The 21,102-nt window shown below is 42.9% G+C and overlaps 1 long non-coding RNA gene across 2 annotated transcripts; it reads right to left on the bottom strand.

Moving 5' to 3' along the window:
* Window positions 1–8,251: 8,251 nt before the first annotated feature.
* On the bottom strand, window positions 8,252–20,878 carry LOC115286467. 2 transcript variants are annotated; one of them, XR_003906076.1, is made up of 4 exons: window positions 20,720–20,878; window positions 18,167–18,355; window positions 17,673–17,885; window positions 8,252–8,317 (listed from the first exon to the last, which is right to left on the bottom strand). It is a non-coding gene; the product is annotated as an uncharacterized LOC115286467 (long non-coding RNA). The 2 variants fall into 2 exon arrangements; XR_003906077.1 differs by lacking the exon at window positions 8,252–8,317 and adding an exon at window positions 9,878–10,079.
* Window positions 20,879–21,102: the final 224 nt, after the last annotated feature.

Raw genomic sequence — 21,102 nt, 5'->3', positions numbered from 1 at the left:
CCTCATCTCAAGTCCAAGGAGAGCATCCTGACATATCCACCCATTCTGGTGAGTCAAAACCAATAATTAGGGAAAGGGCTTCAAAGGTACAGGAGAGAACTGCAAATTCCCATTACTTATATATATTTTTCTGTTTAATTTGTGGGAGGTCAGCTCCCTATCCACTAAAAATTTGGTTCTCTCCTTTCCAGAGTATAGCATTGTGACTGCCTAGCCAGAAACTATATCCTTCTACCGAATTCTTGCCTCTAGAAAGAGCCATGTGTTTCTGGGGGTTTTTTGTTTTGGTTTTTAGGTAGACTCCAGGCCTAGTGTGAGCCCAGCTTGGGGTTTGAATTCAAGACCCTGATATCAAGATCTGAGCTAAGCTCAAGTTGGATGCTCAACCGACTGAGCCACCCAGGAGCCCCTAAATTTATTTAAGTAATTCAACACCAACACGGGGCTCAAACCCATGACCCCAAGATCAAGAGTCACAAGCTCTTCTGACTGAGACAGCCAGATGCCTTGTTTTGCTTCTTAAATTTCACATATAAATGAAATCATATGGTATTTGTCTTTCTCTGGCTAACTAACTTCACTTAGCATTATGCCCTCTAGATCCATCCATTTTATTGCGAATGGCAAGATCTCAGTCTTTTTAATGACCGAGTAATATTCCATTGTTAAATATACCACATCTTCTTTATCCATTCATCAATCGATGGGCACTTGGGCTGCTTCCATAATTTGGCCATTGTAAATAATGCTGCAATTAACACAGGGGTGCATATATATTTTTCAATTAGTGCTTTTGTGGAATTAATGGATTGTAGGGTAGTTATATTTTAACTTTTTGAGGAAACTCCATACTGTTTTCCACAGTAGCTGCATCAGTTTGCATTCCCACCAACAGAGCAAGAGGGTTCCTTTTTTCCATATACTCACCAACTCTTATTTTTCAGTATTTTTGATTTTTGCCATTCTGACAGGTGTGAGGTAATATCTCATTGTGCTTTTGATTTGCATTTCCCTGATGATGAGTGATGTTGAGCATCTGTTCATGTGTGTGTTGGCCATCTGTATGTCTTCTTTGGAGAAATGTCTGTTCATGTCTTCTGCCCATTTTTGGGTTAGATTATTTGTTTTCTTGGTGTTGAGTTGTATAAATTCTTTATATATTCTAGATCTAACTCTATTGGATATGTCATTTACAAATATCTTCTCCCATTCATTGGGTTGTCTTTTACTTTTGCTGATAGTTCCCTTTCCTGTACAGAAACTTTTTATTTTGATGTAGTCCCAAGAGTTTATTTTTGCTTTTGTTTACCTGCTTCAGGAGACATATCTAGAAGAATGTTGCTATAGTTGATGTCAGAGAAATTACTGCTTGTGCTCTCTTCTAGGATTTTTGTGGTTTCAAGTCTCCCATTTAGGTCTTTAATCCATTTTGAGTTTATTTTTGTGTCTGGTGTAAGAAAGTGGTCCAGTTTCATTCTTTTGCATGGAGCTGTCCAGTTTTTCCAACACCATTTGTTGAAAAGAGTGTCTTTTTCCCATTGCATATTCTTGCGTCCTGCATTGAAGATTAATTGATGATATAATCAAGGGTTTACTGCTCTCTATTCTGTTCTATTGTTGTATGTGTCTCCTTTTGTGCCAGTACCACTACTGTTTTGATTATTGTAGCATTGTAGTGTATCTCGATACTTGGGATTGTGATACCTACAGTTTTGTTCTTCTTTTTCAAGATTGTTTTGGCTATTTGAGGTCTTTTGTGGTTCCATACAAATTTTACTATTATTCTATGAACAATGCTGTTGGTATTTTGAAAGGGATTGCATTGATTTGGTAGATTACTTTTGGGAAATATGGACACTTTAACAATGTTTGTTCTAATCTGTGAGCATGGGATATCTTTCCATTTGTGTCAACTTCAGTTTCTTTAATCAGGGTTTTATAGTTTTCAGAGTACAGATTTTTCACCTCCTTGGTTAATTTTATTTCTAGATATTTTATTATTTTTTGTGGAATTGTAAATGTAATTGTTTTCTTAATTTTTCTTTTTGCTATTTTATTATTAGTGTATGGCAATCAACAGATTTCTGTTTGTTGGTTTTGTATCCTGTGATCTTACTGAATTTCTTTATCAGTTCTAGTAGTTTTTTTGGGGAGTCCTTAGATAATATCATGCCATCTGCAAATAGAAAAAGTTGTACCTCTTCTTTACCAATTTGGATGCCTTCTATTTTTTTTCTTATCTGATTACTGTGGCTAAGACTTCTGATACAATGTTGAATAAAAATGGTGAGACTGGATATCCTTCTCTTGTTCTTAGGGAAAAGCTCTTAGCTTTCCACCATTGAGTTTGATGTTAACTGTGGGTTTTTTATAAATGGCCTTTATTATCTTGAGGTATGTTCCCTCTAAACCTACTTTGTTAAGGGATTTTTATTAGGAATGATATTGTACTTTATCAAATCCTTTTTTTTTTTTGGCCTATTGAAATGATCATATCATTTTAATCCTTTCTCTCTCTCTCTTTTTCTTTTTTTAAGATTTCATTTTTAAGTAATCTCTACACTTAACATGGGACTTGAACTTATGACCTGAGATCAAGAGTCACATTTTCTACCAACTGAGCCAGCCAGGCCCCCCTATCGTTTCTCTTGTTGATGTGATGAATCACATTGATTGATTTGCAAATATTGAACCACACTTGTATGCTGGGAATAAATTCCACTTGATTGTGGTGAATGATTTTTATAATGTATGGTTAGATTTGATTTGCTAATATTTTATGAGTATTTTTGCATCTGTGTTCATCAGTGATATTGGCCTATGGTTCTCTCTCTCTCTCTCTCTCTCTTTTTTTTTTTTTTTTTGTAGTGTATTTATCAGAGTGCTGCTGGCCTCGTAGAATGATTTTAGAAACTTTCCTTTCTTTTCTATTTTTTGGAATAGTTTGAAAAAATAGGTATTAACTTTTTAAGTGTTTGTTAGATTCACCTGTGAAGCCATCTAGGCCTGGACTTCTGTTTCTTGGGAATGTTTTGATTACTAATACAATTTCATTGCTAGTAGTTGGTGTGTTCAAATTTTCTAGTTCTTCCTGATTCAGTGTTGGCAGGTTATGTTTCTAGGAACTTATCCATTTCCTCTAGGTTGTCCAGTTTGTTGGCATGTAATTTTTCATAATATTTTCTCATAATTCTTTGTATTTTTCTGGTGTTAGTTATTATTTCTCTCTCATTTCTGATTTTATTTGAGCTAGCTAGTTTTCTTTCTTTCCTTCCTTTTTGTTTCTTCCTTCCTTCCTTCCTTCCTTCCTTCCTTCCTTCCTTCCTTCCTTCCTTCCTTCTTTCCTTCCTTTCTGATGAGTCTGTCTACTGGTTTATCAATTTTGTTGATCTTTTCAAATAATCTGCTCCTGGTTTCATCAATCTTTTCTTTCTTTCTTTCCTCCTTCTGCCCATTCTCCTCCCCCTCCTCCTCCTTCTTTTTCTTCTTCTTCATTTCTGTTTCATTTATTTCTACTCTAATCTTTATTATTTCTTTCCTTCTACTGGTTTGGGGTTTTGTTTGCTCTTCTTTCTCTAGCTACTTTAGGTGTAAGTTTAGATTGTTTATTTGAGATTTTTTTTTGGTTCTTGAGGTAGGTTTTTCTTGCTGTAAGTTTCTCTCTTAGAAAAGCTTTAACCGAGTCCCCAAGATTTTGAACTGTTGTAGTTTCATTTTTATTTGTCTCCACATATTTTTTGAATTCTTCTTTTATTTCTTGGTTAACCCATTTATTGTTTAGTAGCATTTAGTAGCATGTTATTTAACCTCCATGTATTTGTGTTCTTTGCAGATTTTTTCTATGCTTGATTTCTAATTTCATAGTATGGTATGACTTCAATCTTTCTGAATTTGTTGACACTAGTTCTGTGGTCTGAGATAGGATCTATTCTGGAAAATATTCCATGCACACTTGAAAAGAGGGTGTCCTGCTGTTTTAAGAAGGAATGTTCTGAAATATCAGTTAAATCCATCTGGTTCAAAGCTACCATGTTGTTGTTAAATCAGTTTTCTGTCTGGATGATCTGTCTGTCCGTTGATGTAAGTGGGTTAAAGTCCTGTACTATTATTGTATTACTGTCAATTACTTCCTTTATGTTTGTTTTCACATACTTTATGTATCTGGGCATTCCTATGTTGGGTGCATATTTGCAATTATTATATCTTCTTATTGGATTGTTCCTTTTATGATTATGTAGCGTCATTTGTCCCTTGTTACAGTCTTTGTTTTAAAGTCTATTTTGTGCAATGTGAGTATTGCTACCCCAGCTCCCTTTTCACTCCTATTTGTATGATAAATGCTTTTCCACTCCTTTTCTTTCAACCTGCATGTATCTTTAGGTCTGAAATGAATCTCTTTCAGACAGCGTATAGATGGGTCTTGCTTTTTTTTATCCTTTCCTATATCTTTTGATTGGAGCATTTAGGACATTTACCTTCAAAGTAATTATGGATAGGCATGGACTTATTGCCATTGTGTTACTTGGTTTTATGATTGTTTTTTATAGATCTCTGTTCTTTTCCTCTCTTGCTCTTTTCTCTCATGGTTTGCAGGCTTTAACTAGTGATATACTTGGTTTCCTTTATCTTAGTTTTTGCATATCTATTACAGGTTTATTTTTTGTTACCATTTGGTTTATATATAACATCTTATGCTTGTAGCAGTCTATATTAAGTTGATGGTTGCTTAAGTTTGAACCCATTCTAAAAGCACTATGTTTTTACTCCTCCCCCCACCATGTTTTAGGTATATGGTGTCATACTTTATATCCTTTTATTTTGTGAATCCCGTGACTGATTTTTATAAATATAATTAATTTTACTACTTTTGTGTTTCCCACTTTGTCCTGCTGATGGTCTTTCCTTTATACTCACAAATTCTTCTTTAACATTTCTTGTAGGGCTGGTATATCATACTGTTTTAATCCTTTCTCTCTCTCTCTCTTTTTTTATGATTTCATTTTTAAATAATCTCTACCCCCAACATGGGGCTTGAATTTATGACCCAAGATCAAGAGTCACATGCTCTACCAACTGAGACAGCCAGCCATCCCTATCCTTTCTCTTGTGGATATGATGAATTCCTTTAACTTTTGTTTATCTGGGAAATTCTTGATCTCTTCCTCTGTTCGTGAATGGTAGCCTTGCAGGATAGAGTATTAATGGCTACAGAGGTTTTTTGTTTGTTTGTTTTTGTGTTTCTTGTGTTTTGGTGGTGTTTTTGTTTTTGATTTGTTTTGTTTTGTGCTAGTATTTTCAGTATATCTTGCCACTCCCTTATGGCCTCCAAAATTTCTGCTGAAAAATTGCCAGTAGGATTATTGGGTTTTCCCTTATGTAACTGTTTTCATTTCTTTTACTGCTTTTAAAATTCTCTATTAGTACTTTTTGCCATTTTAATTAGTATTTGTTTTGGTGTGGATCTCCTTGGAGTGATTTTGTTGGGTGCTTTCTGTGCCTCACGGCTTTGGATTTCTGTTTCCTTCCCCAGATTTGGAAAGTTTTTTAGCTATTATTTCTTCAAATAAATTTTCTGCCCCCTTTTCTCTCTTTTCTCTTTCTGGGATGCCTATAAGTGAATATTATTATGCTTGATGGTGTTACTGAGTTCCCTAAATCTATTTTTATTTTTATTATTCATTTTTCTCTTTCCTGTCCAGTTTGCTTTCCATTACTCTGTCCTCCAGGTTGTCAGGCCATTCTACTGTTTGCTCTAGTCTGCTTTTTCCTCTAGCTTATTTTTAATTTCAATTATTGAGCTATTCATCTCTGATTGGTTTGTTTTTATGTTTTCTATCTCTTTGTTGTGGGGTTTCACTGAGGTCCTCCACTCTTTTCCCAAGTCTAGTGAGTATCTTTGTGACAATTAATTTAAATTATCTGTCTAGGTCTCCTGGCTGGCTCAGCCAGAAGAGCATGTTACTCTTGGTATTTTTGTTCAAGCTCCATGTTGGGTGTAGAGATTACTTAAAAATAAAATCTTTTTAAAAATCATCTATCAACAATAGTACTTATCTCCACTTCATTTAGCTCTTTTGCTGTGATTTGGTCCTGTTCTTTCATTTGGGACATATTCTTGTTTCCTCATTTTGTCCAACTCTCTGTATCTGTTTCTCTGTGTTAGGAAACTCAGCTGCATCTCCTGCTCTTGAAAGCAGTGGCCTTATGCAGAAGAGGTCCTGGGGTGCCCTGCAGTGCAGTGTCCCCTGTTCCCCAGAATCTGGCACATCAGGAGCTCCCGCATATGTGTTGTGTGCACCCTCCTGTTGTGATTGAGCTGTATTTGCCTTTAATGCAATCATCTGCAATGGCTGTCTTTGTCTGTTGTGGGTAGGGTTTGGTTCCTGTGTTGCTAGTGGGCCAGTCTGGGGCCACCTTGGACTTGAGTTATCAGACCAGCTGTCTGCCAGAGATGCAGTAGCACCAAACCATAGGGAACTCTCCTTGTGTTGTCCCCTGAGAAGCTTTTGTTGGTGGACGGGCCTGCAATCAGAACAACTGTCTGCCCACAGCCCACTGATGGGGTCGCAGTCTGACTGGTGTATGTGGTTATTGTCCCATCTGCCCAGGGCAAGAGTCACTTTGCAGTGTCACCGGCCCCTGCTGTGGCTGCCTTCTCACTGCTGGGCTTGTGGCACCGCTTTGGATGGGCTTTGGCCACAGGCACACTGGAGGATGCAGGTCTGCAGGAGAACTCCAGGGCAAGCCGTGCCATGCCAGAAGATTTGCACTGGTCTGCTGTAGGCGGAGAGCTGCAGCTGCCTGGGGAAGGTGCCCGGGCTGGAGTGGAGGGGCAGGTCTGTGGGAGAGTGTGGGGTGAAGGGCTGTGCCATTAGCAAACTAGGTGAGAAGTGTTGGCACGGTGCTGGTTACCACAGGTGTCTGTGTATTTAGGCTTGAGGGCAGGGGAGCAGGGTGGGGGTGGTGGAGGGAAACAGTGCCCATCAGCTCTTTTGTCCTTGGAAAAGCCTCCCAAAGTTCCCTGCCCCTCCAGCACGTTCTCTCAGATTACACACAGTGTCCCTCCCGTGTACCCCGGGCATTTTCAAACTGCTGCTCCTGCACTGTGTCTCCTCAGGGCCCTTTGTTTTGCTGCCTCTTTGAGGGCAGGGACTCAGTCTCCTATCACATTTCTGGCTCTGCCAGAGTGAAGCACACTGGTTTTTAAAGTTCCAGGTGTTAAGTCGCACTGATTGTAAAAAACTCACAAAGCCAGGCCCCTTTGGCCTTCAAAGTCAAAGGTTACAAGGACTTGTCTCCCCCGTTCCCGGCCCGAGGTGCCTGGTGTGAGAGTCTGATTCTCTCCTCTCTCCACACCAGCAGCATCTTTGCTTCCTGTGGATCGTCTCCCGGGTCCGTTTGGCTCTCAACACATCTCTGCTCTTCCTATCCTCTTCAACGTGGCCTCTTCTCTCCGTTTAGCAGTGGAGTCTGTTCTGCCAGTCTTCGAGTATTTATTTACACTGGTGTGGGTTTCCTCTAGTTATATCCATGGGATGAGGTGAACTCAGGCTCCTCCTCTTCTACCATCTTCAGCCTCGTGCTCTTTAGCCTTCTGACCCGCCAGAATGGACATGACCCCCTTGGAAACCACATGTTGGAGATGACTTTACTTTTTATATCCTGCATCCTTGAATGACTTCATGTAGGAGAGTACCCCATTGACCTGGCCATCACTCAGCTCTATTTCATGAGTAAGAACAAACCTTTCATTGAATTAAGCTATTGAAATTCTTGGGTTTATTTATACAGCAACGAGTGTTATCAGTATTAATATAAAATTTACACCCCTCCATGGAGGTCTTGTGGTTAAGAATAAACCCTAAAATATATAACACTGCAGAGGAAGGCAAGAAGATTGGTATTGGAGGCTGAAAACATGAAAACCCATGTTATATAATAGCAAATTATTTAAGAAAACTGTTGCCTTCAATTGCTTGGTGAGCAAAATGTCTACTGAGCCTGTGGCTCTAAAAGAGGTTAGAAAACCCAATGATAGTGCACATCGGTGATTTGCCTTGCTTAGTGTGTCAGTAGAAGAGTCAAGCTCAAGCAAGAATTGACTGCTTCAAGAGCACAAGTGAAAGGGAATAGAATAAGAAATTTGGAGTCTTCTGCTTTGAACCCCCAATACAAGAGATGACATAGAAAAAAAAGGCTTTGAGCAACAAAAGCTCATTAAGACTTCTTATTAAACAAATAGTTACACCACTGCCGTTTAAGGATGCTTTCTTCACACTCAAGACTGTTCTTTTCCAGATAGCTGCAAGATGGTTGCCTTTAAGTGGAAGGAGAGAGATATGGGGGTTAGGATGCAGAGATGTAAATTAGACTTGAGAGTCAAGTCTAGTAAAGAACCCTATGTGCACATACTAGCTTATAAAAATGACTGCAATCAAATACAGTAAAACCTTGGTTTGTGAGCATAATTTATTGCAGAAACATGCTTGTAATCCAAAGCACTTGTATATCAAAGTGGATTTCCCTATTCAAAACAGTGGAAATGCAGATGATTCATTACACAACCCAAAAATATTCACATAAAATGATTACAATACTATAATATCATACAAAATAATAAAAAATATAAAGAACAATAAACAAGTTAACTTGCACTTACCTTTGAAAACCTTCGTGGCTGGTAGGAGGGAGACACGAGAGAGGAGACTTATTGTGCAGGACGACTTTCACTATAATGGAATCACTGCTATCCACTGGCTCAGTGGAATCTTTTCCTGCATGGGGTCCATTGTGCATGCTCACATAGATGTTGACTATAGCATAGTATTAATAAACTGTACTTGTCGTATACTCTATTTAATGTAACTGGCAATAAGGCACCCAAGGAAAGGGTCTATACCTGCCGGCAGCCTGACCTAGAATGAAGCAAAGCATTCCTAAGCTTACTTTTATGCGGAAAAGCAAAGGACAGTCCATAGGTACTTTGAAGTGACCAAAAAAACAAAAAAATACACAAGTGTTAGTTGTGGGCACCTTCCAATGTTCTGAAAAATCACTGATTTCTGCCAAACACTGTGGCCTGAGACTGAGCATCTGAGCATGGGAGAGGATCACCCACAATCCCGCAGAGAGAGAGAGAGAGAGAGAGAGAGAGAACCATTGACTCAGTTGTGATTGGGTGACATTCGGTATCACATACTACTCATATTGCAGACATTGCTTGCTTGTTTATCAAGTTAAAATTTATTAGAAATGTTTGCTCGTCTTGTGGAACATGCGCAGAACAAGTTACTTGCAATCCAAGGTTTTACTGTATTTCAGAAGCTTACTAAGTTGAAGTTGAACTAAGTTGCTTACTAAGAAGGAATTGTATTACCAAAGAGTTTTTGAACTCAGACTACAAAAACTCCCCACTGCCCACTTCAGATGCGGCCACGGAGGTGAACGGACAGGTGAGAACCTGGCAGGGGCACAGCGAGGAGCCACAGAGAGCAATAGACCAGGAGCTCCTCCCAGAGAGGAAAGTCAGATTCTAATCAAGGCACTGTAGCAGACCCTCTCGGTGCCGCCTCCCCTGCCCCAAACCCTATTGTCCCTCACCTCTACTCCGAACGCTTTGCCTACTGTCCATACCCGCCTGAGGGATTTGTTTTCTGGCTCGGGGGATGCGTGGGAAAGCTGGGAGTGCAAGAGAGTTCATGGCCCCAGAAACAGCCCTCAGCTGCCTTGGGTGACAAATACCCCAGCTTCCTCACCCTTCAGATGGGGTAACTGAGGCACCCTCTATTCTGTGACTCAGAGTTCCTCCATGGGAATGAGTTTCTGCCCGTGGTAGAAATGGCTTGACAGCCCTCTGTTTATTGGCTTCCTTCTCCTCTCTGCCGCACTTCGTTCACGCGGCACCTCTCACATAAGCCCCTTACAGGGTCTGCTTCTGGGCGAACTCAAATCAAGACGGAATTTCTCCCACCATCTGGGCAGGGGCTTCACAGTGTCTCACAGAATGAAAATGGGTGCCTTTCCCGCATTTCTACCATCTTACCAATTCTTTTCTATAGATGAACAGTTGAAACTGTAGACTAAAAAAGGAAAATTATTAGAACTGCTATTATCCTCAGTAGTCAACCTATTTTCCCAAAATGTTTGTTTAAGGAATTCACATTCATTATGGAAAATTAAAGACAAATGAACAGAAAGAAAAATGTTTGCCTTGCTGTTCTTTTACCTAGAAATTTTCATGGTTTGTGGGTTCATTGTTATGTTTATCTTTCCATGCATTCATTTATTTATTCACTCATTTTTCACTATCCCAAATCTTTGCTTTATGTTATTTAAAGTCAAGAGCTTCTTTAATTTGTAGGCTTTCATGGATTAACTATTGTTAAGGAAATACTACTTTTAGGAGAATGTTAAGCTTTTTTTCAGCTTTATTGAGATATGATGGACAAATAAAATATACAATATGATTTGATATACATATACTTTGTGAAATATATTTATAAAAAATATTTTTTCTGGGGCATCTGGCTGGTTCTGTCGGTAGATTGTGCAGCTCTGGACCTCAGGGTCTTGAGTTCAAGCCCCACATTGGGTGGAGGGATTCCTTTATAAAAAAAATTAAAAAAATTTTTTTCTTGTCATTGCTTTGTACAAAGCACAGTTTTAAGTATTTGAGATCCATCAGTAAACAAAACAAAGATTTCTGTTCCTCAGGGAAAATGAATTCGTGTTAGTGAAAATGAACAATAAAAAAATGTGTATATAATTAAAAATATAATTTTAGTATCTTATTGTGAAAATGCTATGGAAAAAGGAAAGGTAGGGGTGTCTGAGTGACTTAGTCCATTGAGCATCTGACTCTTGGTTTCAGCTTAGATCATGCTCCCAGGGTTGTGGGATCAAGCCCTGAGTTGGGCTCCATGTTGAGTGTGGAGCCTGCTTAAGATTCTCTCTTTCTTCCCTGCCTTTCTCCCCCTGCTCGAGTGGTCTCTCCCTCTCTCTCTCTCTCTCTCTCTCTCTCTCTCTCTCTCTCTCTGAAACAAATAAAATGAAAAAAATAAATGAATTAAAAAAAAAAAAAAGGCAGAGCAGGGTGAAAGGAACCAGGATGGCTGGAGAGGCACTGCAGTGTACACATGCTAGGCTTCGGTGAGGGTGAGGCGTTGGAGCAAAGACTGGAAGGAGGCGCAGATATCTGCGGAAGTCCCTAAGGGGAGTGGACTGGTGAGCTCACAACGGAGCAAGGAAACCAGCCAGGCTGGAGCAGAGTGAGCGACAGGGGGATGGCTGGGCGATGATGTCAGAGAGCAGCCCGGACAAAAGGGACACAGCATGTCGTGTAAACTTCTACTCTGCAAGATGGGGAGCCTCTGCAGGGTTTTGACCAGGAGTGATGTGATGTGACATACGTTTTTAAAGGACCACTCTGGCTCCTGTGGTGGCAAGAGACTGTAGGGAGACAAGTGAGGTGCTACTGCAGTGACCTAGGTGGTAGGTGGTGGCAGACAGGACCACAGTAGTTGCAGTGAGGGTGATGAGAAGTCGTTGGATTTGGGAAATACATTGTGACACAAGGCTAACAGGATTTCCTGAAGGACTGGATCTGGATGCAAAGGACAGAGAGGATGGTGGCTGCAGATGATTTGCAGGGGTCTGGCTTGAGCATTAGGAAGGATTTAGGTGCCAAGGTGCCAACAAGTGGGTTGAAGAAGGCTGTGACTGGAGCTGGTTAAATGGGGAGGAGGGTCGTGAGTTCTGCTATGGACGTGCTGTTTGACAGCTCCATGAAAGAGCTGAGTGGAGAGTTGGATTTATGAGCTAGGGAGTCAGGGGAGAGGTCGAGGCTAAGGCAGATGGTGCTTAGAGCCACGGCTGGATACCGCCAAAGGAGTGAGGACGGGGAGGGAAGAGAAGACAACTAACATTAACGAGCTGGGAAGAGGAGGGATGCAGACAAGCCTGAGAAGGCGGAAGCAATGAGGCAGGAGACCCAGGGGCGGGGCAGAACTCCTACAAGGAGAAGGGAGTGGTCTGCTGTGTTAAATGCTGTCTATGGAGTCCATGGTAGGGCAGAAATGTCTATGGTTTTAGCAATATGGAGGCCACCGGTGACCTTGACACATACCAAACCTGGTTGGAGTAAGTTTACAAGGGGAGGAATCAGAGCAGCTTTGTTGCAAAGGGTAATAGAGAAATGAGGTGGCGGGGGGATAGAGCCAACAGAAATTTTTACATTGTGTGCCTTTTTTTTTGGATGGGAAGAATAACAGCATGTTTGCATGATGATCATAACGACCCAACAGTAACAATCAGATAAATTGGTTATGTAGTGGGGAGCTGGAAGGAAACACCCATAAAATGTTTTCAAAAATGAGACTTACTGTCCATACTTTTCTATAACTTCCAAAGTATATCGTAAAATATGTTCCTAGTCAAATAGTGTGGCTCTACATTTTCTTTTTTTTTTCTTAGAGAGAGAGATATAGTACATGCACATGAATGGGGTGTAGGAAACAGAGGGAGAGAGAATTTTAAGCAGGCTCCATGCCCAGTGTGGAGCCTGATGACTGTGAGAGCATGACCTGAGCTGAAATCAAGAGTAGGTTACTTAATGGGGCGCCTGGGTGGCTCAGTCAGTTAAGCCTCCGACTTCGGCTCAGGTCAGATCTCACGTTCGTGGGTTCAAGCCCCGCATCAGGCTGTGTGCTGACAGCTAGCTCAAAGCCTGGAGCCTGTTTCGGATTCTGTGTCTCCTTCTCTCTCTGCCCACCCACCCCCCTCATGCTCTGTCTCTCTCTGTATCAAAAAAAAAAAAAACCACTAAAAAAAAAAAGAGTAGGTTACTTAGGAGACTAGCCACCCAGGTGCCCCTACATTTGCATTTTTAATGGCTCTGGGATATTCTGCTTTTTGAGAGTGCCATAATTTGTTTAACCAACTCATTATCATTGGTCCTTTGGATGGCTTCCTTTTTTATTTTCACTTTTTCATTTTGTAAACAATCATGCAAGGAAACATCAGTCCTGTTTTTCTGATTGTTGTCTTAAAATAAGCTCCTGAAAGTGGAAGTACTGGGTCTAAGAATAAAACATTTTAAATAATTTTAATGCATATCAGATAGCCCAAATTTCCATTTTAGAATGATTCAAAGTCATTTAGGCCACACTTTATCACAGTTACGTTTTTCTTGGATGCCCCTTCCCTACTGTTACGTTTATCTGAATGATTATGTGATTAATGCCTGCCTCTTGCACTGGATGGCAGACCAGTGATGGGGGACAGTACCTGTTTTTGCTCATGGCTGTATCCCCAGCTTCTGCCCCAGAGCCTGCCATTAAAGTAGGGTTCACGAGTGAATGAATGGAAAGGCGAATTCAGCGAATAGGGTAGAAGATCACACTGGATAATGTTAAGGGGGGGCAGAGAATGAGGTGTGATTACCAATCATCTCCAGTGCCTTGCCGGGTACCTGGTATATAGCTATAAAAGTATTTGTAATTGACTAAATAATGCATGAGTGAGGTTATCCCTTTTATAAAAGTCCAACTTCCTGTATGATTAATGAAATAGTAATGGATCCTCCCAAGGTCTCCTGTTTGGAGAAAATGCTCAGTCTGTGTCTATATTTTGGTGCAGCTCTCAGTAGCCTGGCCACCCCTCAGCTAAACAAATCTTTTCCAGCTCTGAGCGCCTTACTCCAATGGCCAGCAGGTGGCGAGAGTAGGCCATTGAAGAGAGCAGAGCACCAGAGGTAGCCGGCTCTGTGGGCTAGAGCACAACCCTTAGTCTCTGGGCTCTGGCAGGACACTGTCCACCCGGAAATGCCCTGCAGGCCAGCATGACAGGCTCTTTCCTGGGAGGCAGGCTGCTCAGATGCATTCTCAGGGACCCCTGGAGCACTGGTGTTCCCTCAGACGTGTCAAGAAAGAGGGATCAGTTCTTAGCTTCCAACTCTGCTTTTCCATGTTACTGGGTTTACATTTCCAAGGGAGTCTGTACTGGACAGCTCAAGAGCCAAATGAAATTCATTTGAAACTCCAGACTTCTTCAGGCTCTGAGATTTTTTAAAATTTAATTTATTTAATTTTATTTTATTTTAGAGAGAGCAAGTAGGGGAGAGGGGCAGAGGGAGAGAGACAGAGAATCCTACACTCAGTACAGAGCCCAACTTGGGGCTCAATCCCACGACTCTGGGATCATGACCTGAGCTGAAATCAAGAGTTGGACACTCATCCGATGAGCCACCCGGGCGCCCCTCAGGCTTTGAGATTTTATCCAGTTTACACCCACTGAGCTGTCTCTGTTGTTGTCTCAGTCTGTCTGAAATAATCAGTTTCTTCTAATTCTGTTTTCTTCCCCCCAGCGCAGCTTGGTGCCATGCAGACAGGCTGATGCTTTCCCACAGCTGTGCTGGATCTGTGATCATGGTTGTTTCTTGATCACATTGATCATCATTGCTTCTTCGGACAGATCATACAGATGGCGGCCCCCTCCCTGTGGGTACATCCCATCTTGGTGCTTTTACTCAGTTGCAGGTATGGATTGGCCCTTATCTACCTTTACTCTCTCCTCTGTTCCCTCAGACCGACTGTAGGGAGGAAATCACCATTTGCTGAGCCCCACTGTGGTCCAGTTCACTCTCAGAGACCCAGTGAGTGGGTGCTGTGTTATGGTGGCCAAGCCCACTTAGGTCGTGAGTAGCAGAGCTTATCAGGACAGGAGTCTGCAGTTTCTGGTTGTGAGTATGTTGCGCCTTCCGTACAGAGTCCAGACTGTGCCTCAAGAAGCTGCTCAGAAGCGGTCACAGGAGAAGGGAAGGAGGGGAGAAGGTGGGAGGGTGATGTGTGCCCGACGGAGGCGCTTCTTGTTCCCCACCCCTGCTACATCTAGAGCAACTGCAGTTTAGCCTCAAAGAAAAAAATATATAGGGACACCTGGGTGGCTCAGTTGGTTAAGCGTCTGACTCTTGATTTCAGCTCAGGTTATGATCTCATGGCTCATGTGTTCAAACCTCAGCACTAACAGTACAGAGCCTGCTTGGGATTCTCTTTCTACCCCCCACCTCAAAATAAATAAATAAACTTGAAAAAAGAAAAAATATATGGATGTATGTGTACCCTGCTTCTAAAAGAAAAGCTCAGAAAAATAAAAGGAAAGCTTAAGTGAAAGATTTTATAAATATATAAAGCATAAGAAGGAAAAATATCTGAGAGTCCTTTCAGGATATGTCGCCTGGTACGTTATGACACAGCTGAGTCACGGTCAAGTGTGAGCTGTAGCTATGTGACGAAGCAGAGTTCACAGGAACTAAAGCAAGGCCTTGGCCCCTGCCGCTCAAGGGTCTACCCACTTGACTAAGCACTTGACTGACTCGGGAAATGCTTTGGTGGCAAAATTCTTCTGCAGCCACTTCTCGTGGTCCCTGAGGGCAGACACAAGAAAAATGGCTGGGATACAAATCACTCAGATACTAGGTGATGGCAGTCAGAAGGAAAACTAAAGAAGCCTGGGAAGCCAGGCTGCCCAACGGATGAAGAGCTGAGGCCGAGGAAGGGGAGTAGGAGAGAAGCCTTGGGCGGGGTCTCTGGAGCAGGAGGGGAAACCGCAGCGGGAGAGCTGGTCGGAGACAGAGAAGCGCAAGCAGTATTTTTAAGGAGTTTGCTGGATATTTAAAATGCACTCCTACCTGGGCATTTTCTCAAGACACAGAAAGATTCAAATTGCTTTCAGTTACACTCTTCTGCAGGTCGGAACTGGTGCCAAGGCTAGATCCTGGGTTTACATCGGTTATATAAGCAAACCAGTTTCTGCTGTCATCTGGGAGAGTCAGAGCCATGAATGTTTTTCAGGTTCCATTTTGTCAGCTGCTCGAGTTTCTATTCTGAGAGGTGCTAACTGTTAAACATTGTTATTCACTTGTGTTCCCTAAATAACTTTTAATTAGTTTTAATTTGGACTAAGAATGTTCTACTGTTGATACAGTGACAGGAATTATCAAAAATAAAATTAATAAAGAACTCACTTCAGAAAAAAACCTGCACTAATATTACAGAATTTCAGAATCTCCATCTCAGCAGAGACACAGATAATTTAAATTTTTAAATTTTAGTTTTTGGTGATTTTCCTCAATGCTGTAATTGCCTTGGAAAAAAAGGTTACTTAAACATTATTTTTCACCTTGCATGCATTTTTCACAATGGAATTTTTCTATTATTTTTGAGTGGCTTTAATGCACAGGTGCAAGAAATGTAATCACATCAGTAACTGTATGTCTGTGGCCTATGAAACCTTGTGTTTTGCTGGATAGTTACTATATTTATTACACAGAGGAAAATGATGAGCAGTAATCCTTTCACTTTAAAAATTGCCAAAGAGAAGTCTGTCATGCTCTCAGAATGTCATAAAGCTGACAATACAAGAAATTCAAAAACACTGTTGAAGTTTTTCAGTCAAACCTCCCCTCCCCCATCAGGGGTCCCCTAGCTATTATAGCACGCTTCTAACAAAGACTCAAACATTCCTGCTAATCGTGGGGTCAGCCCTTGGTCTTTTCCAAAGCTAGTAAAACCTTCTGAATCCTGCAGGATAAAAATCTGGCAAAAATCAAAGAGAAGTCAGGAAGGGTTGCCGATAAGTCAGTGAAATACCCCGTGAGGGTCCTGCACATGACCCGAATCCAAGCATGCTCTAATTTAGTTCAAAAAACCTATAAAGTCATAAATGTATGAGGCTTTTTTTTTTAGTGAGAGAAAGCCTGTGATAGGCAAGCTAAATCTCCAACTTTGGTTACCAACTGTGATCTTGTTTACAGTCTCATTCTTTTTTTTTTTTAATATGTTTATTTTTGAGAGAGACAGAGCATGAGCAGGGGAGGGGCAGAGAGAGAGGGAGACACAGGATCTGAAGCAGGCTCCAGGCTCTGAGCTGTCAGCACAGAACCCGACATGGGGCCTGAACCCATAGACTGTGAGATTATGACCTGAGCTGAAGTCGGACACCCAACTGACTGAGCCACCCAGGCACCCCTACGGGCTCATTTCTTGAGCTATGTCATTTGGTCTGGGAAACACTTAGCTAATGACAGATTGGCGGGATGGGCCTTGTGTGTTACTGCACAACTGACAGAATTACTTAGTTTTCTGTGGTCCCATGACCAAAAGTATAGATGTGCTTGATTATTCAGGGTATTTTACCTTGTCTTTTTGGTAGAGAGGCCTTACAACAGGTTAAAATTGTGTCAGCTTCATTGTTATCTAGCTAGACTTTGAAAAGCTTGGCTAGCCAAGACTGGATTTATTCGAACATCGTTTTATCTATTGTACTAATTTTAAGGAATTAGTCAATTACGTGGCCATGATCAGTACTATTTAAACTGCCAACATCTGTGTGTTCCTTCTGTGCCAACTCATTGCGGTGGTGGTACTGGCTTAGTTTATCACAACTCTGGGCACATTGGCAGCCCTGAGGGGTGTCTGGAGCTCCTGGACAGAGATGGTGCATCTGTCTGGAGCTTCAATTTTACTTGAAGACTTGGAGAGAAAAAAAAAAGAAAACTAAGCAATTTAACCATTTATTTAATGTGCTGCCAATGCTTTATTTAATTTGCTGTGAAGCAAACAAAATTATGTATTAGCTATGTTATGACTAAAACACAAATGTTGACGAATACTTACAGTGATAGAATAACAACTTGTAAACCAGAAAGTGTGTCTGTTTAGCTGTCAGAGTTCCAGTCAGAAGCCAACTGGTGATGCTGAGGGAAAAAAATATGATGACATTTGTCCTGGGAGAGTGGCAGGACATGACCCATGGGGCCTCCAGGTAAGGCAGCACAAAGCCTGCTGTTCCCACCTCCTGTCAAAGTCCTCTGTGTTTGGACAGGAACTCTACAGGGAATTGGAAGAAGCAAAAGGAAACCTTTCATCCAAGGGGACGGGACCCATCCGGTTAGGTGAGATCCTGAAAACCTGGGCCTGCTGAGTTGGGCAGAGCCATTACGAATTCCCTCCCACCCCAGCAAAGCCTGCTCTGTACTCTCTGAGGCACAAGGACATCCTCCAAGAACTGTCCCCATGACTCTCCCTGACCCGGTCACGGCATCTCCCAACCCCTGGTGCCCGAGCCCCTAGCTTCAGTGAAGACCACCCTCTAGGACTCGTCAGCCTACCTCCTTCTCCTCACCAGCCTGCGACTGTGGGCAACACAGCCTTGCTCAGGTCCGGTCCTGGCCGGCGAGAGTGCTCCCGTGCTTGACCCCGGTCCAGGCTTCCAGTTCCTGTCTGCACGGAAGAGTCCTGACCCACCCCCGGGCCTACAGACTGGCTCCAGCCAATGAAGAACTGAAAGCCCGATTTTTCTGTGGAAATAAAGACAGATGCAAAATTCACGTGATACAAGACCTCAAATAGGACAGGCGCTGGTCATGGTCCCTTTGAACACTTCCCAGGCCCTTTGGGGATGGCTTTGTCCTCCTCTGCCATTAGAGTGCCACCAGCAGACGCATTTGAGAAGCGGCGCTCTGAGAAGCATCACTACGCGGTGCAGGAGACACAGCCCGCCCGTGAAGTCCTCCCGCAGAATCGGAGCCCAAGCTTTTCAGAGGCCCGTGTCCTGCCGGGGAATCCCACACTGTTCCATATAGCCGGCCTCCTGCCTGGACGTGAGGCCGTGCCCTCCTCCCCCTTCCTGATCTGTGCCAAGTGGCAGAAGAGTACAACCAGTTGTGTTTCCATTTAATGGGCCCATAAAATGCACCAATTTTGTACAGACTGCTTTTTTTCTACTTTTCTGGAAAATTGTTTTCAGAAGCACTTCAAGTTGTGTGTGAGTCAACTTTATGTTGCCTGGTTTTCATTTCAAGAAAGATAAAGGCAGCTCTGGCTGGTGCTGAGCTCAGAGAGCATGAGGTAGGGAGGGACTTTCCGGCTTCATCGTGACGCTGGTGTCACAGCCCGTGCAGCTGCTTTTCCTTGCCCTGCTGACACTGAAACGCCTTTCTGAGCATGAGACTCTCACTATGTCACAAAGTCCTGGGATGATGGGGAGGGGCCTGCGTCAACAGGCCCACAACAGCTGTTCCATTACCTGCTTTTCCTCCTTTCTCCTGCCCTGAGGGCTTTCGGGATACATCTGGAGTAGAAAGCAGTACACCACAGGGGGTCCCCAACTTCAGATCTGACTGCAATAGTCTGCTTCCAGCCAGGCCAGTTCTCGGTCTAATTCAGTTAATTCTGGATTACCTAATCCAGAATTGGTTTGAAGGCGCTGACCCTTTCCAGACAGTCCCTCAAGCTCTGCCTCCTAAAAATATGATTTCCAGGGGCACCTGGGTGTCCGATTCTTAATCTCAGCTCAGGTCATGAGCTCATGTTTCCGTTCGTGAGATCGAGCCCCATGTCAGGCTCTACGCTGATAGTGCAGAACCTACTTGGGATTCTCTTGCTCCTTCTCTCTCTCTGCCCCCCCTCACCGCTCATGCTTTCTTTCTCTCTCTCTCAAAATAAACATATATATAATATATATAAACATTATATACATAGTATATAATATATAAACATATATTATATATATAAATATATAGATATACACACACACATATGTAATTTCACAGAGACCCATCTTTGGCTTGTGTTTCCTAGAGAAGAATAACTAGCAAATCTAGAGGATTGTGCTTCTGTATTCGTTTCTATTCTGGCAGCTAATTAGCATGTTGGTTAGGAGGATCTTGTGCATTTATTAGAACTGTCACCTCAAGAGTGTGTTTGCAGGGTCCTGGCTCTGGGACAAACACCTTCATCTCCCCAGTTGCACAGGGCTTATGTGTCACTTTTGCCCTAAACCAGAGCTTTCTCTTGTACTATATGCATGAGCACTGATACCTTGCAGATGGAAATTCATTCCTGAGATGGGGCGAGATCATCTGCCACCTCCCAGATGGCTTAAGAAGGGCAAGGGAAGATTCAGAGGAACTAAGTTAAGAAAGAACGAGGGAATCCGGCTGGGTTAATTCTAAGGAAGAACTGGGAAGCAGGTTTGGGGAATGAGAGGTTGTTGTCAGAGACCCCAGGGGGACATACCAGGAAGGTTCCTGGGAGTGTGGCCTGAATCACTGCCATGGACTTCTTCTCAAGGAAAACAATCCATGCCTTTGCAAAACCCTGACTGCCTGGGGCAGGGTGGTGTGGGGGCTGAAGATGGGGAGGGGGGCAGGAAGCGGGTGGGATCTGCAGAGACAAAGCAGACTGGGAGTGAGGAGAAATCCGCAAGCCAGGTGTGCTGGCTCTACAAGGACCCGTGACCATCTCGTGTTTATCATGTCCTGCATTTTCTCCTCTTTTAATATGTAACCTTTCCACCCAGATCAGAATGGGGCATGTACATACCCTTGCTGTGCTCCCGGCCACCCGCAAGGACCGGAGGTGAGGACAACTTGTTGGCGCGCATAAATGCTCACGTTTAATTTTTAAAACTCCGTTTCCTCACCCCAGAATTATTCTTGGTGTGTTCATGGTGTGCCTTTATGCTCTCTGAAGTTGCCTTTTCAAAGCCAGGCTCTTCTCCAAGAATCCACTCTGGCAGGAGATCAAGGGAGGGCCCAGTGCTCTCCAGCTAATGATAAAATTCCGACACGAAGCTTTCCCAACATCACCCAGAGAAAGAACCCGGAATTAGCAGTCTGGCTCTGACGACTGCAGCATATGTCCCCCCACAGGCCACGCACCTTGTCTGAGCAATGTCTCTGTCCCCGGCCAGCAAGAGGACTCGCTTGGCCTGACATGGGCAGATGGTGGCCGGTAGGACAGGCCCTTCTCTGCTGTGGCCGGCAGGCTGCTCGGCACAGCCCCCTCAGAGCCCTCCCTGCAGGCCCAGAGCCACAGCCTTGCCCCTTGCCCCAGTGACGGGGGCTGTGGTTTGCTTATTGTGACATATTCCTCCCAAACACGCAAGATGAAAGGCAGGAAATGTGCAGTTGTAGTTCCCACAGCAGGAGTGGTTTGGCCACATTGTATCACAGTTACGGCCCCTCCGTGGGATCTTGGAGGCCAGCGCCAGTGCAGGCCGACCTCAGGCCAGGGGCATCGCCCACACCAGGTGCCGCCCACC

Source organism: Suricata suricatta, chromosome 3 (genome assembly GCF_006229205.1).
Source record: "Suricata suricatta isolate VVHF042 chromosome 3, meerkat_22Aug2017_6uvM2_HiC, whole genome shotgun sequence".
Lineage (NCBI taxonomy): Eukaryota > Metazoa > Chordata > Mammalia > Carnivora > Herpestidae > Suricata > Suricata suricatta.
The sequence above is the reverse complement of the archived record's forward strand: the minus strand, read 5'-3'. Positions and strand labels throughout refer to the sequence as shown.